This window comes from Harpia harpyja, chromosome W (genome assembly GCF_026419915.1).
Source record: "Harpia harpyja isolate bHarHar1 chromosome W, bHarHar1 primary haplotype, whole genome shotgun sequence".
Classification (NCBI taxonomy): domain Eukaryota; kingdom Metazoa; phylum Chordata; class Aves; order Accipitriformes; family Accipitridae; genus Harpia; species Harpia harpyja.
This window is the reverse complement of record NC_068968.1, coordinates 15,177,737-15,194,864: the sequence shown is the minus strand read 5'-3', so window position 1 is coordinate 15,194,864 and position 17,128 is coordinate 15,177,737. Positions and strand designations below refer to the sequence as shown.

The following is a 17,128-nucleotide window of genomic DNA, read 5'->3' as shown; positions in this document are numbered from 1 at the left end:
ACAGCTACCCTCAAGGCTCGGAATTTCTGATCTTGTTGGATCAGTGAGGCAATACCAGTTCCTGTTCCAGCTGCCCCTGCAGCCATTAACAGGCCTATAGTTAACGCCGTAAAAGGCTCTCTTTTTTGTAAGTGATGTTCCCGTACAGTGTGGTAATCGTATACAAAGCTCTCTGGATGGTAAATTATCTTGGGGACGATTATCACTTGTATGCAGTACTCATCTCTTTCATTAAACACCTTTAGAGATAAACAAGGGGTAATTCCAGTTTTAGAACAAATCCATTTAGTATTGCTTGCGGGTATCAGCCAGTCTGCTGGAGGTTTCCCTTTTAGTGAGGTTTTGACTCCACATAAGTGATCTTTTTCTAAGGGGATTTTTCCCAGGCATCTACCCTTTCCGGAGACTTGGGATAAAGTTATTCCCTGCTTTTGTCCCATTTCTTTTCCCCATAGGCATTGGGCAGGGTTTGAACCATTGATTCTTTTAAATTTAAAGGTCACTCCAATGGCTTCATAAAACGGGGGTTTGATGCCATAGCAGAGCCAGCAATGTTCAGTTAGGTTTGGACTAGTGGCATTGAGCACTTGGTAGCTTGCTTGAACAAGCTTCCACAGTGAATTATCTTCAATTTTCTCTTGCGGCTCATTCTCCGGAATAGAGGCGACATTAATTACCCCTGTGGCAGCATTATCCTTTAATTCCTTTAATTCTTTTGTCTCCTTTTCTCCTGCAAGTACTGAGTTGGGGCCGACTCCTATGGGATCATTTGGTAAAACTTCTTTCCTGATCAAGATCAGACCCCCTCTATCAGTTCCTGGTTCCCAATATCGCATTCCCCAGGTTCTACCTACTATCCACCCAGGATCTGAAGGGTTGGATACATTTATATATATGTATTCACAACTCCCAAGCCAATAGCCGATTGTCGCACCAGCAGAGTCGCGTTGAGGTGGCGTGCATCCAGGGGGCCCCCAACCTACTGTTATATGAGGATCCTTGCCTCCCCCTGGTTGCCAATCTGAGGCGACAGTTTCACATCCCCAATAAGCACAGTAATATTCATTCGGATAGTTACAGTATCCTTTCCCAGGGTTTGAATTGGGACAAAAATAAAATCCCAGGCTGGGGTGGCATGGTTTTCTGGGGACTAACTGACAGAGAGTGGGAGTAAAACTTGGGGCTCCTGGCGTAGTTATGATTTGGATATTTTGTTGGTCCTCCCACCTGCTTAGGGTCCATTTATAGGGTTGATGTGCGTATCTGTGTTCCCCTTGAGAATTTCCCGGATACAATAGCAGCAATAAAAATACCAAAATGCGTCGGGATTGTGGAGTATGCTTTTGGCCAATTGTATTCAATGGATTTGATATCTGTGGTGAAGTGTATGCCGTGTTGTTGCCATTTGGGTCGGAATAACGGCTGTAATCACCAGGGGATGTTGAGCTTTTAGCCTGGGAGTCTGGGCTAACATCGAGGCAACTCATCCAATGCTCTTGCACCATCCCATTCTTTGGGCTCTCGGTTTCTCTTCCCCACCTTTTTACTCCTCTGCCTCGCCCGTCTACTCGGTTGCTTCGAGCAACGGGGTGTGCCATCTTCTCGGCAGCAGGGGTATTCTTCAGGGGTTCTTGTACCGATTTTTTTTTTTTTTTTTTTTTTTTTTTTAACTCCTGGTGAGTCGCACGTATTCCCTTTAAGGCTTCACGGCAACACACTTGAGTAATTTCAACTATATAAGGAATGGGTTCATTGGGATAGTAACAATATTTTTCGGGATTTATACCTAAGCTAAAGATTTCCCACCACTCTCTGGACCACTCTTTTAGTTGTCCTGTTGAGACTTTTACTTGTAAGACCAATTCAGTTAAATTCCTCTCCTTTTCCCAGCACTCTCTATACACCTCTCTCGGGGGCTCCCCCTTATGGCAATGGGTCCACCACTGTTCCCGACACACTTTGCAAGCATAGCATACAAAAGGGTAACAGTTACAGTCAGGGTTCACACAAGTAATAACTATATCATCAGTGCATGTGTAGTCCAGACCGACTCACGGCCTCACTTATATTGTTTACCCATACAGCAGTTACGTTCTGGTTCATTCGTGTCCTTTTCTCAGGGTGATTTTTAAATTGCCAGGTTGACTTGTCACCTTCCAAGAGGGGTCTGTGATGGGTCCCTTCACTCGGCTAGCGTGGGTCCATCCTCGTTCAGCTGTTCGGACGGCAGTCTCTGTAGTAAGTAAAACAAGAAATGGACCCTCCCAGCGAGGAGTCAAGGATGATTCTTTCCAGGTTTTTATAAGTACTTTGTCTCCGGGTTTTATGGAGTGTATTGAAATGTCCAAAGGGGGTCTTTGGACCACCATTCCCTTTTTCCTAAGTTCTTCTCTCCTTCCCATTAATTGTACAATATACTCCTGTAAATAACCGTCTTCAATTCTAGGATGATCTATAGGGAATTCCAAGTCATAGGGCATCCCATATAGCATTTCGAAAGGAAAGATTCCGATATCTGTTCTAGGTTGGGTCCGTATGTTTAGTAATGCTAATGGTAGGCATTTAACCCAAGATGTTTTCGTTTCTAGCATGAGTTTGGTTAATTGTTTTTTATTTCCCCATTCATTCTCTCAACCCTTCCAGAGCTTTGAGGGTGCCATGGAGTGTGGTATTCCCATTTAGTTCCCATTGGCGCTAACGCTTCTCTGACTACTCGCGAGACAAAATGTGGCCCTCTGTCTGAGTCTATTACTTCTACATTCCCGTACCGAGGGATAATATGTTCTAACAATATTTTTACTACATTGTGTCCTGTGGCTCGAGCAGTCGGGAAGGCCTCCACGTAGTGTGTTAAGTGATCAATTATTACCAACAAATACTTATATCTACCAACTTTGGGTAATTCTGTGAAATCTACTTGAATCTTTGCAAAGGGTCTCTGGGCCATCTTTCGACCCCCTGCAATTCTTTCACGGATCTGTTGTTTATTTACTCGTTGACATGTTAAACAGTCACCTATGATTCTTTTAGCTATATTATAGACTCCAATACATATGTATTTGGTGGCAAACTGATCCACTAAAGCTTGTACTCCCCAATGAGTCATTTGGTGAAATCCCTTCATCACCTTCCATGCCAGGAGCTTAGGTAGCACCTCCCTCCCATCAGGCAGTTCCCATTTGCCTTCCTTCTCATTAATCCCCATTTGGGCCAACTTTATCTTTTCCTGATCTGTAAACCTTAATTCCTGCTGGTTCTTAGGGTGGGGGTCACTCTGTTTACTAACTTTAACTGGCAACAAAGCTGCCCGCTTTGCCTCTTCATCTGCTAAATTATTCCCCCTTATCTTGGATGTTAATCCTCATTGATGACCCTTCACATGTACTACAGCTATCTTCTCAGGTCCCCTCAAGGCTTGGAGGGTCTGTATAATCAGAGATTCGTGGATTAGTCCCTTTCCTTGAGAGTTTATAAGCCCCCTTTCTTCCCATATTTTTCCAAACGTATGTATTACTCCAAAGGCATACTTCGAGTCCGTGTATATTGTCCCTATTTTTTCTTTCAGGTACTTAAGGGCTCGCAAGACTGCATATAACTCGCAAGCCTGGGCTGACCAGCTGGGACTTAAGGATCCTGACTCCAGAACCCCCAAGGTTTTTCCATTAATTATTGCATACCCTGATTTTCGTTTTCCTTCCATTACCCGAGAGGATCCATCCACAAACAGTTTTTCTCCCTCCCCTAGTTCTTCTTCTTCCAGGTCAGGCCTGATTTTAGTCTGCTCTTCTATACTACGGAGGCAGTCGTGGCTTAATTCTTCGCTGGGTTCCCCATATAGGAATTGAGCAGGGTTTTGAAGGCTAGTTGTTTCAATTTCTAGTTTGGGTGAACAGATCAATATGCCTTCATATTTTAAAAGCCTAGCATCCGTTATCCATTTGTCCGCCTTCTGCTGCAGTACCCCTCGAATATTATGGGGGGATAATACTTTTAATTCCCCTCCAAAGGTAACTTTGTTAGCTTCTTCCACTAAGAGAGCCACCGCCACTACTGCTTGGAGACACGTTGGCCATCCCCTGCTCACAGGATCTAATAGTTTGGAGATATATCCCACTGGTTTCTTTTTCCCCGCCCATTCCTGAGTTAGCACCCCAAAGGCAGTTCCTTCTTCTGTACTGACAAACAAGTAGAAAGGTCTTTTTACATCAGGTAAACTTAATACTGGGGCATTTATCAAATCAGTTTTAAGAGCCTCTAACTTATCTTCATCCTCTTGAGTCCATTTTAAGAGGCCCTCTTTGGTTAATTTCTGGTATAAAAATTTAACCTTCTTACTAAAATTTTCGATCCATTGCCTGCAATAGCCCAACAGGCCCAGAAGTTGTCTGATTTGTCTTTTGCTTTTGGGGGCTCTTAAGGATAAAATACCATTTATTCGATCGGGGTCTAGTTTCTTGCTACCCTTACTAAGCCAATGCCCTAAGTACTTGACCTCTTCTTCCACAAACTGCAGTTTTGACTTGGATACTTTTAATCCCTGTAGACTAAGAAAGTTTAGTAACTTAATGCTTTCCTTCCTGACTATCTCCTCATCGTTTCCAGCTAACAACAGGTCATCTACATATTGTACCAAGGTTACCCCTTTGCCCAAGTCATAACTCCTTAAAATTTGCTCTAGGGCCTGACCAAACAAATTGGGAGATTCAGTAAAACCTTGGGGCAATATGGTCCAGCGTAATTGTTGTTTTCTAAAAGTATCAGGGTCTTCCCATTCAAAGGCGAAGTAATCTCTGCATTCCTCCTTAAGAGGACAGGCCCAAAAGGCATCCTTAAGGTCTATTACACTGTACCATTGATTTTCAGGATTCAGTTGACTAAGCAGGGTGTGAGGGTTTGCTACCACGGGAAATCTGGTGACTGTTCTTTTATTTATCTCCCGTAAGTCATGGACCAATCTGTAACTCCCATCAGGCTTCTTTACAGGGAGAATTGGGGTATTAAAGGGAGACATACAAGGTTCTAGTAATCCTTTACTGATTAATCTCTCTATTTCAGATTTAAGTCCCCTTTTCCCTTCTTGCGACAACAGGTACTGTTTTATTCTCACAGGTACTTCAGGGTTCCGAATAGTAACCTCGAAGGGTTCAATATCTAATTTTCCCACCGTCTCTGGAGTGTACCAGACTTCGGGGTTAATCTTTTCTTCATCGGTCACAGTAAGGGGGCACAGTCTTATTTTTATTTCTTTATCTTTTACTTCTAGGTTAATTCCCAATTCCACAATCATATCCCTCCCCAATAGATTATATTCTGCTTCGGGAACTAACAAAAATGATCCAACCCCATATTTGCATTTTGATTCAATCATTACATCTCGTATGACAGGAACCTTGAAGGGTTCACCTTTTGCTCTTATCACATTAACTCTTTCGGGAGATATTTTACATCCTCTAGGTAAAGTTTGTACCGTAGATCTTTCAGCTCCGGAATCCACTAGGAACTCCACTTCTTGTTGCTGAGGACCCACTTTTAAAGTTATCAAGGGCTCTGTTCCTTTTGGGGTCCTCAGCACATAGAGCCCCTGACCCCGCTAATCCTCATTAAACATCTTTTCATCCTCTATCCTCCTTCTACAATCTCGCTTCATGTGTCCTCTCTTCTTACAATAGAAACATTCCACATCCCTTGTGTCTTTCACGGTCTTTCTTTCAGATCGTTGCACAGGGGTCCTTTTAGATCTATCTCTTGGACCTCCCCCTTGGCTTCTCATGGCTGCAAAAGCTCCTTTTTGCCCTTCCCTCACTGCTGCCACCAAAATCCTTGTTTGTCTCTTTTGTGCTTCTTCCTCCCTTCTTACATAAACCTTCTGAGCTTCTCGGAGCAGCTCATCTAATCCCCTCTCTTGCCAGTCTTCCATCTTTTCTAATTTCTTTCTAATGTCCATCCAAGATTTTGCCACAAACTGGGTCTTTAATAATGCTTGACCCACAGGAGTTGCAGGGTCCACTCCTGAATATAACTGGAGACTCCTTCTTAATCGCTCTAGCCAATCAGTAGGAGTCTCATCCTTTTTTTGTTGTTCACTAAAGGCTTTATTGATATTCTGACCTTTAGGGACCGATTCTTTAATTCCTTGAATAATAATTGCATGGAGATCAGCCATATTAGCTCGGTGCTCAGGATTCTGATTATCCCAATCGGGTCTTTGATTAGGCCACTTTTGGTCTGCTGCCGGGCCCGCCTGATGTTGCTGGTCCCATATTCTCGTCCCAGCTCTCCGAATCATGTCCCGCTCTTCTAATGTGAATAATATTCCTAAAATTGCCTGTATTTCATCCCAGGTATAAATGTTGGGCCCCAAAAATTGGTCTAATCTTTCGGCTACTCCGAGGGGATCTTCTAACAGATTTCCCATCTCCTTCTTAAATTCCCGGACATCTCCGGTGTTTAGTGGGACTGAAACGTAGCCGGCTCCCGGTACTCCAGCCTGACCCCCACCCCCAGGGACAAGGACTTCTCGGAGGGGCAATAACTTTTCTTTCCTAGCTTTACTCCTTGTGATCCTTGTGGAAGGGGCCTGAGGAGTCTGAGGGGCATGGGAAGAATTTCCGCTCCCCATGTCCGAATCGGAATCCCCTGGGTCTTCCTGACCCTCGGCAGCGAGAGAGTTGGGGGGTGAATCAGGCGGCTGAGGAGCATAAGGAGGGGGCCACCCGTAAGCATCATTTTCAGGGCATGACTTCCCTCGCTTCTTTTCCTTTAAGACAAATATAGATACCCTCTCATCCCCTTGCGGTACCCATAAAGCGGCATATCTTCTTTCCTCAGGGTTAGGGGGTCCTTTATCATTTACCCATAAGTTCAGTTGCTGACATACCCAATCCTCAGAAGACCCAAAGACTGGCCATATTATATGGGGATCCTTAAGGGATTTCCCTCCCCAAACTTCTATACAATAGTATACCATTTTCTCCTTACTTTTATTTCGCCTTCGTGGGGAATCATTCCAATATTCAAGCATTAACCCCAGCGGACTATCCGGGGGAATATCCGGCAGTTTCTTCTGGCTGCCACCCATGGGATTAGAGGGCTTGCTCTTCCTCTGTCCCATCTTCTGGAGTGTCTACTCACACACACACACACACCGCTCCCCTCGGTCGTGACTCGCTCCCTCACGGGCTACGAAAACTGCACTACTGGAGGGTCCGCACTCACTTGGCCTCCCCAAGACCTCTCAGCCGTTACACTCCGGGATACCCAACCCCAACCAAGTGGATTACCGCAAAATACGAAAATACTTACTCACTCCAGAGTCTTCACTTGGTCTTCGTGCACAAAAATTATGGGGTTCTGCAGTTTCTTTTGCCTATTTACCGAATTTGGAGGGGTTCAGGCATCCAGGTCTCGACACGGGAGATTCTCACTCTGGGGCCATCCGGAGATCGGGCGCCTCCCCAGCGTGAGAGTCCCGAGTCGCAGTTGCCTGGATCCGAGTCACGGCACCAAAATTGTCATAAGTTTGGACAAAGGTCCAGGAGCCGACTGTGGTGAATAATTAGAAGTAATTTATTAAGCAAGCGGTAAATAGGCAAAACAGCGCTGGGCGGCCGGGGAGCCACTGCTCTACCTACGGCTCGCAACCCCCCTTCCCGTAGCCACAGTTCTTATAGTCCTCTATTTCCGGTATCTGTGTCATTTTCGGTATACGTATCTTCCTTAGTGTACTCCGCGTCTGCGCCGATCTGTTGCTAGGGGGGTCTTTTTCTGCCTTCTGGTGATTGCTGTGATGAAGGCCCCCAAGTCTTCCTCCTGCGACTGCCCTGTGCCCCTCACTTGACACGTGCGTGTTTTATTACCTTTTATAGGCCCCAAGTCTTCCTCCTGTGACCACCCTGGGCCCCTCACTTGACACATGTATGTTTTATTACCTTTTGTATAAACACAAGGCTTGCACAAACATTGTTTACATTACCAGTTATCTGTAGTTAATGCAAGACCCCCTCCTTCCTGTTTTAAGGCCGACATCTGGTTGTTTTTTTTTTTTTTTTTACTAACATGAGCAAGATTTGATTAACAAATGCTTATCTATTATCACAATAGTACTGCCTATATCCGTTCATGCGCAATGAAGGATCCATTTGAGTCGAAGGGCTGCTTTTGCGACCACCGACCCATTTGAAGTTCTTGTTGGCTGTCCTTGAAGTCTTTATTCTTGTCCTTGTTCTTTGATCTTGAAGCTTAAGGCAGTTTCAATCACATGTGGTCAGTTTCAACATTGTTCTCATCTAGCGTACAGGAACATCTAGTCATAAGAGCCAAGAACTGCAAAACTTATGAATAATTACTAGTTAATCACTTGACTACACTTTTGTAATTATCTCCCCGGTTACCCTTTGTCTATTGTTTCAACCATAATGTTAATATATGATCATTTATCAAATCTCACTTATACAGTTATCTAGCAGCAAACCAGTTTTCATAGAAGGTGCAAAATATTAAACCCATAAAAATTTGAGCAAACCACACGAAATGTATGGACATATGCTATCAGTTCCCCCCTTTCTGTTAGAGGCTACCAATTCTTTTAGTAGTCTCACCTGAATACAGATCGTGTCACAGCTTAAGACAGCTAAAAGCGACACAGATTATAACAATGATGATAAAAATCACAATTACATTTTGCAAAAGCCCAGCTAACCATCCAGTCAGAGAAAATCCAAAGTTTTGAAATATTTTGTTGAGCCAACAACTTTCTATGTTTGATCTCAATTCCCTCCTACTTTGAGCTACATGTCTTATTCTGTCTATCTGATGGTTTAAATCATCTGTCACATTTGGTATGTGGATACAACACAAATCATTTGAAAATCCAATGTACCCACATACTCCATGTTCTTTTAGTAGTAGTAAGTCTAAAGCTAACCGATTTTGCAGTGCCATTTTACTAGTGGCCTGTACTTGTGCATTGAGTTCATTTAGCCCACTTTGAGTAGCATTAGCTAATGTTTCTACTTGGAGTGAAAGATTGTGGAGAGTAATTTTATTTTGAAGAGTTGTTAACTGTGGTAAGAATATAGATTCCAATACCCATCCTATTTTGGTTCCAGTACTTGGTGATTGCCAGGAATCATCTTCTCGTTTTACCCGAATCCACCATCGAGGCCACAAGGAGATTTCTTCCAGAGAGGGCATAAAGTTAATATGCCTAAAGTCCATTGTTTACTTTTGTCCTTCATGGGAAGGTGAGTGGACCACGTACCATCACTACTCACCCAGACAGTTAGTCCTAAACTTTCCACCTGTCCTTTGATACAGTCAATTCCAGGCCAAATTCTCCTTCCATTATTAAGAGGGGACCAAGTATCATTTAAAACATTACTATAATTTCTACAAGCACATCCCCATCTTAGAGCTTTAGCTACTGGATAAAGTCTTTGAACTTCTGGGTCAGAGGAATTACAAGTATAGACTTTCGTACAGTTCCATTTAGGATGTGTGATTTTCTCTGTTTGTCTAGTCCAATCTAAATTCCCATAGATAGTTCTGGCTCTGGGTGGATCTAACAAGGGCCCTGTAACTCCAGTAAATTCTAAACACCTTTCTATATTTTGAATATAATCCCAAGTTCCTCTTTGCACTTGTCTCTATGGTTTTGGCAATTGGCAGCCCCAAGGGGTGTTTGTACAAGTTTCTCCTGAAGGACGATAAATTAATTCTTTTGCCCATGAGGTGAATGGTTTGGTAATGTTACAATTCAAAATGCTATAATTCCTTCTTTCAAAGTTTAAAGAATAATTGCCATCCAAATCCATCCAATTTAATTTGCTAAACTGATTCTCATTGTCCCACATCTTTTCCCAAGTTTTGGTTAGATTCAATGTCAATATTCCCCATGGAATCGGATTTTCAGCTGACTTTGGAATCGGAAGGCAGGCTGTTATTGAGGTTAAATTTTGTACCTTTGCAAAACCTTGAATCAATTGTAAAACTAGATTGTCTTTTATCAAAATCACAGGGACGACTAATATCAGGATTAGTAATTCAGACAATAATCACTTCATTTTGTTTATCTTATACTACAGATTCTTTTATCATGTCAATTGTGATTCTGCCTTTGTAATTTTACATCTACTATTATTTATCTTATGTTTAGAACAACTTAAAAGAAAATATTTAAAACCTATAACACAAAAAAGGATTACTGCCCCTGACAATATCCCTAATAACAACCCCAATATTATAACCTTTACACAATTGTTCTCCCAAGTACATATCATGAAACTTATTTATAGATTTTCAATTTCAAAGGACCGGTTTCTTTAGTCTTCCAATTCCCTGTTGGTGCTTTCTTTATTCTTGAATAGTGAAGCCAAGGTCCTTTTCCCCAGACCTTTACTGCTATATATGTTGTTAAAATTACTTGATATGGTCCTTTCCACTTCTCAGCTAGTGGTTCTAAAGTCCACGATTTTACATATACCCAATCTCCTGGTTGGAAGGGATGCGCTGCTGTGTCCAATTCTAAGGGTCCAGCTGTGGAGACATACTGACGAAGTTCTTGTAAAGAGTTTCCTAAAGAAATCATAACACCCTTAAAGACATATCTCCAAAAGCGCTCAAGGTATTTGGAACATAGGACCCTTGATATGGTCTTCCATATAACATTTCATAAGGACTTAAATTTCCTTTCCCTTTTGGCTGTACTCTGATTCTTAATAGAGCCATGGGTAATGCTTTAACCCATGTAAGTGAGGTTTCCTGACAAATTTTACTCAGCTGTTGCTTAAGGGTATAGTTCATTCTTTCTACTTTCCCACTTGCTTGTGGTCTATATGGGGTGTGATAGTCCCAATCTATAGACAATACTTTGCTCAACTGCCTTATAATCTTTGTTATAAAATGAGGGCCATTGTCAGATGACATTCCTACAGGCACCCCAAATCTTGGTATTATCTCTTTGAGCAAGACTTTACTTCTCTTGCTTTGTTGGTGTGACAAGGGAAAGCCTCAGGCCACCCGTTAAAAGTACCAACTGGACCTAGAATATATCAGTATCCTTCTTTTAGGGGCAATTCTATAAAATCAATTTGCCAATATTCTCCTGGAGAATTTCCTTGTTTCGTAATTCCAAAAGTAATCTTATTACTGGTTTGGGGATTATTGCATATACAAATTTCACATCCAATTGTAATTGTTCAAATTATCTTTGTCATATCTCTACTCAAAATACACTTTTGTAAATGCTTAACAAGGTTTTCTGTTCCCCAATGTACTTTGTTATGTTCAGCCCGGGCAATTTCTCTCATTATTGCGGGTGGGACTATTATTTGACCTGTTGGTGTTACAGCCCATCCTGTTTCATTTTTATTAGCCTGCAATTTAATAATTAATTCTTCACCTTTTTCATTATAATTTGGAGCATCTTTAGGCAAATTTACACTTTTCTCTGGAACTAGTGCTAGGATGCCTTTTTCTGCAGCCTCTTTAGCAGCTCTATCAGCCAATCGGTTACCTGTTTCAGGGACAGTCCTACCTAAATGATGTGCTTTACAGTACATTATCGTGACTGCTGTTGGCTTTTGAATGGCTTCTAACAATTTCAGTATTTGTTCTGCATGCTGAATGGTGGTTCCTTGTGCAGATAACAGTCCTCTTCCTCTCCATATTGCTCCATGTGCATGTACTACTCCAAAAGCATACTTTGAGTCTGTCCAAATGTTGACTCACTCTCCTTGACTTAGTTCCAGTGCTCGAGTAAGAGCTATCAATTAAGCCTTTTGGGCAGATACATTCGAAGGAAAAGCTCGTGATTCAATTACCTTCTCAGTAGTGGTTATTGCATATCCTGATAGATGTTTTCCTTCACGGATGAAACTGCTTCCGTCGGTATATAGTTCCCAATCTGTTTCTTCCAGTGGCGCATCTTGGAGATCTGGTCGGCTGGAATAGACTTCTTCAATTGTCTGCAGGCAGTCATGTTCCGGTTCTCCTTCAACTTGATCAGTTGTTAAAAACACAGCAGGGTTAACGATGGTAGTAGTTTTTAAGTAAACATCATCTTGCTCCAGCAACACCACTTGGTATTTCAGCATTCTACTAGGGGATAACCAACGCCCCCCTTTCTGTTCGAGCACAGTGATTACCATATGGGGAACATACACAGTAATTCTTTGTCCTAAGGCGAACTTACGAGCTTCTTGGATCAATAGCACAGTTGCAGCGATGGCTCTCACAACCAGGCTTTCCCAGACTCACATTGTCTAATTGCTTCGAGAAGTAGGCCACAGCTCGCTGACTTGGTCCCATATATTGGGCCAGGATACCCAGAGTTATACCTCTTCTTTCATGAGTAAAGAGTTCAAATGTCTTTGTGAGATCTGGCAGGCCTAGGGCGGGTGCCCCCATTAAGCCTGTTTCAATTCTTTGAAAGCAGCTTTCTCGGCATCAGTCCAATCTATAAATCCATTGTTTAAGGTTTTGAACTGCTCGTATAAAGGTTGGACCAGCAAGCCTTAATTTGCAATCCACAGGCGACACCACCCAACCATTCCCAGAAAGGCTCGTAATTCTTTTGAGTCTTAGGTTCGGGGAGATGACAAATTGCCTCTTTTCTCTCAGTTCCTAATTGTCTCTGTCCTTTCAGGATTTCAAAACCCAAATAAGTTACTTCTCTCTGGGTTATTTGGGTTTTCTCTTTTGACACTCAATATCCACTGATTCCCCAAAAGTTCAAAAGGCTAATAGTTAACTTTGTGCATTGTTCTTCTGTCTCAGCTGCAATTAACAGTTCATCCACATATTGCAGCAAGATTCCTTGATTATTGTCTGTCTTCCAAATCTCTCATTCTCGTGCCAATTGATTTCCAAAAATGGTAGGGCTGTTCTTTAAGCCTTGAGGCAAGACTGTCCATGTATATTGTGTTTTTCTCCCAGTCTCAGGATTTTCTCATTCAAAAGCAAAAAGCTCTTGACTATTGGGAGCCAAGGGAATACAGAAAAAGGCATCTTTTAAGTCTAACACTGTGAACCATTCTTGTTTCTCTGTTAGGGTTGTTAACAAAGTATAAGGATTTGCTACTACCGGGTGAATATCTTGTACTATTTGATTTATCGCTCTGAGGTCTTGAACTAACCTGTAATCTTTTCCATTAGCCTTTTTAACAGGCAAGATTGGGGTATTATATTTGGATTCACATTCTATTAACAATTTGTACTTTAGAAATTTTTGTATTATCGGTACTAACCCTTTCCAACTTTCCAGTTTTAGGGGGTATTGTTTAATTCTTACCGGACTCGATCCTGGCTTTAAATCAATTCTCACAGGCTCTGCTCTTTTGGATTTACCAGGAACTTCCCCAGCCCAGACGATTGGAATTACAGCATTATTTACTTCGACTGGTATGATCTTCTGCTTTCGGTGACCGTCCTGTAACAACAAAGCCACTGCTTCGATATGTTTAGTTTCTGGAATTAAAATTTTAATCTCACCATTTTTAAATTTAATTTCTGCTTCCAATTTCTCAAGTAGGTCTCTCCCTAACAGGGGTTTAGGAGAATTTGGCAAATACAGAAACTGATGAGTGACCCATTGCTTTCCTAATTTCATTGCCAAAGGCTTAAAGAAGGGTCTAGTCTCTCGTTCACCTGTCGCACCAACAACACTAATTTCCTCAGAACTTAATTCCCCCTCTAAGGTGTTTAAAACTGAAGAGGTGGCTCCAGTGTCAACTAAAAATTCAATTTTCTGTTCTCCCAGGTTAGCTGTAACCAGAGGTTCTGCTGGGAGACTCCCCTCCGGTCCCCGTCAGATACTTTCACTCAACTTTCCTAAGAAAGGGGGAACTTGCTGAGATTGTGTGGTCGAAATTGGGATCACTTGTGACCTTGTAGGTCTCAGGGGACATTCCCCTTTCCAGTGTCCTTCTTGTTTACAGTATGCACACTAATTCGGTCCCAGGGGCTGGTTTAATCCCACTGGTGACCCCAATCCAGTTCCTCTCCCTCGTCCCGTTCTTCGACCACGTCCCCTTTCTCGGGGAATAACTCCTCTGCCTCGTCCCACACCAGCTCCTACTTCCAGAGCAGCTACTAACCTTGCATTCATTTTACTCTGTAATTCATCTCTATTTCTATATATCACCCAAGCAACCTCTAATAATTTTCCCCAGTCTCGAGAATCTGCTCCTTGTAATTTTTGTAATTTCCTTCTGATATCATCAGAGGATTGTCCTATAAATAAAGGAGCCAATTGAGCTTTTCCTTCTTCAGACTCAGGATCCATATTAGTATATTTCCTAGCAACATCTTTTAATCTGCTTAGAAATTCAGTGGGAGACTCTTTTCTATCTTGTTTAATTTCATATAATTTAGACATGTTAATTGCCCTTGGCATAGCAGTTCTAATTCTGAATAGAACCCGTTTTTGATACTGATCTAGCAGTCTTCTCTGAGCCAAATTATCAGGATTCCATTTGGGATCAGTAGATGGAAAATTTTGTTCCACTGTTCCCTGTAATACTCCAGAAGCCACTTGTGCTTCTACCTGGGTTTTAGCAACCCTCCGGATCATTTCTCTTTCTGCACTATCAAAAAGTACATCCATTATTACTTGTATATCTTTCCAATCAGGATCCTGAGTCTGAATCATTGTTTCAAAAGCATGGGCTGTTTGATCAGGTTTTTCCCGATAGCTCCCAGCTGCTACTTTCCAATTATTTAAATCCACAATAGAAAAGGGTACTTTAATAGTTGCCACACCCTCAGTCCCAAGCGCCTGATGAGGAGGAGCTTGAATAAATTCGTTCTGTTTAGCTCTTGTTCGTCCTGCGACAGGACTATTCATGGGCTCTCTTTCATCACTATTTCTGGGAGCAGCTCTAGGTGGGGCCCTTTGAGATCCAATTATCATTTCAGTATCATCCTCTCGTTCTTGCTTGTATAACTTTAAACATCTTTGCCCAATACTACATGCAGAACTACACCTTTTGAGCTTATTATCACCTTTTTTGGTTTTCTCTTTTTCCAAAGATAGCATAAAAGGATCGCTGGGTGGCATATTAATTCCACAATCCTTTTGCCACTCAGGATGATTCTTTAAGGTAAAGAACAAATCACAATACATAACTTCATCCCATTTCTGCTCATGCCTCAAGAATAACATAAGTTTTAACATAGTGTTATAATTTAGCGTCCCATTCACAGGCCACTTTTCCCCTTCACCGAGCTTATACAGAGGCCACCAATGATTACAATATTTAATCAAATCTTCTCTCCGCATATTGCCACCCGGAACACCCCCCAGCTGTTTCCAGTGTTTCAAAGTGCACCCCAAAAGTGATTTTTTAGGGATTTCACTCGATTGCCCTGTTCCCATTATCAATACCTTCAATATACAAAAATAAAAAATCGGAAAGTCAAATATCAGACCCTAAGTCAAAATACCAAACAGAATCAATCAGAGATCTAAGGTCATATCCAAAATCAATAGTCAAACACCAAAGCCTTAATCAAAGTACCGAGACCAAACCAAATGGGTATCTCTGCCTTCAATCAGCGAGATGAATACCCTTTATCAGAGAAGTACTTCTACCAGAATACCAGATTTTTAAGGATCCTTTTATATTTCTTCCTTGCTGACCTCTCTTAGTCAGGCTTACAGGTAAGAGTACCAGACCAGAATACCAGAACCAGGTTAATCAAAAGAATGCCTTTGAATAAAATCTTACCAGTGGCCTTGGCTTGTGAGCCCGGGGAACGGGGATCAAGGGTCTCCCCAAGAAATCTCGGTGCCGGCTGGAGGTCCTGCGATCCCATGTCCATCGAGTCTCAGAAGGCTCGTCCCATCTGGGGTGCCAAAATGTTACCGAAAAGCCGGTCGAAGAAACTCTCTAAGACTCATTTTGGAGTTTTAGAAAGCAGGCATTCTTTATTGCAGTGCTGGATGCACGGGGAATAGTTCCACCTAGCGTGCATACCACAGCTTTAGCACTAACAGGTTATATAGAATAACTAATTGCATATTAATCAGATTAGTATATATATACATAAAAATGACTGCAACTGATTATCTTAGTACTGCCTACATCCAATCATGCGCAATAAAGGATCCATTTGAGTCGAAGGGCTGCTTTTGCGACCACCGACCCATTTGAAGTTCTTGTTGGCTGTCCTTGAAGTCTTTATTCTTGTCCTTGTTCTTTGATCTTGAAGCTTAACGCAGTTTCAATCACATGTGGTCAGTTTCAACGTTGTTCTCATCTAGCGTACAGGAACATCTAGTCATAAGAGCCAAGAACTGCAAAACTTATGAATAATTATTAGTTAATCACTTGACTACACTTTTGTAATTATCTCCCCGGTTACCCTTTGTCTATTGTTTCAACCATAATGTTAATATATGATCATTTATCAAATCTCACTTATACAGTTATCTAGCAGCAAACCAGTTTTCATAGAAGGTGCAAAATATTAAACCCATAAAAATTTGAGCAAACCACACGAAATGTATGGACATATGCTATCAATACCTGCGCATGTGTGACAGTACATGTGGCACAGGGAGAAGGGAGGGGACATGGGGCTGGGTGAGGCTCGCTCCCGGGCTGCCCTGAGGCGAGGTGGGCCGCTCCCCGGCCTGCCAAGCTCTGGGTTTGATCTCAAGAAAACCCTAGCCACACACAAGAACCACCCCCCCGCATTTGAAATCCCAGAGTGCAAAACAGCTCTTCTCGATTATTTTATAAATATGAATTTATTTTTTTTTTTTTAGTTTTCTGTTCAGACCAGTTTTGTGTACCCTTGGATTCGGTAGTTCCCAGCTCTACAAATAGGCCCCATTGATTGTACACATATCTTGTGGGTCTCTGAGTTTGTGCTGGTGGACCCTCCAGAATAACATTTTAGTTAGTGGAAGTGAAATGTATCAGAATCCTACTCAGAGGAAATAAGGAAAATACCAGTAAATAGGATTGCTGCTGATGTTATTTCTCTGCAACTTTAACTTAATGTTATTTTTATGACATTTTCTCTTGTGTTCTTTAAGACATGGCAAAGAATTGAAACTGCCAAGCAGCTGCACTTTTTATTTGTACTTGCTTTGTGGCCTGGCATTGCTTGGAAATATGTAAAG

At 42.0% G+C, this 17,128-nt stretch overlaps 1 long non-coding RNA gene across 1 annotated transcript; it reads right to left on the bottom strand.

Annotated features, from left to right (window-relative positions):
* Positions 1-8,107: 8,107 nt before the first annotated feature.
* LOC128136135 (uncharacterized) lies at positions 8,108-16,543 on the bottom strand. The gene is made up of 3 exons (XR_008233271.1): positions 15,726-16,543; positions 10,475-10,572; positions 8,108-8,302 (listed from the first exon to the last, which is right to left on the bottom strand). It is a non-coding gene; the product is annotated as an uncharacterized LOC128136135 (long non-coding RNA).
* Between the last annotated feature and the right edge of the window lie 585 nt (positions 16,544-17,128).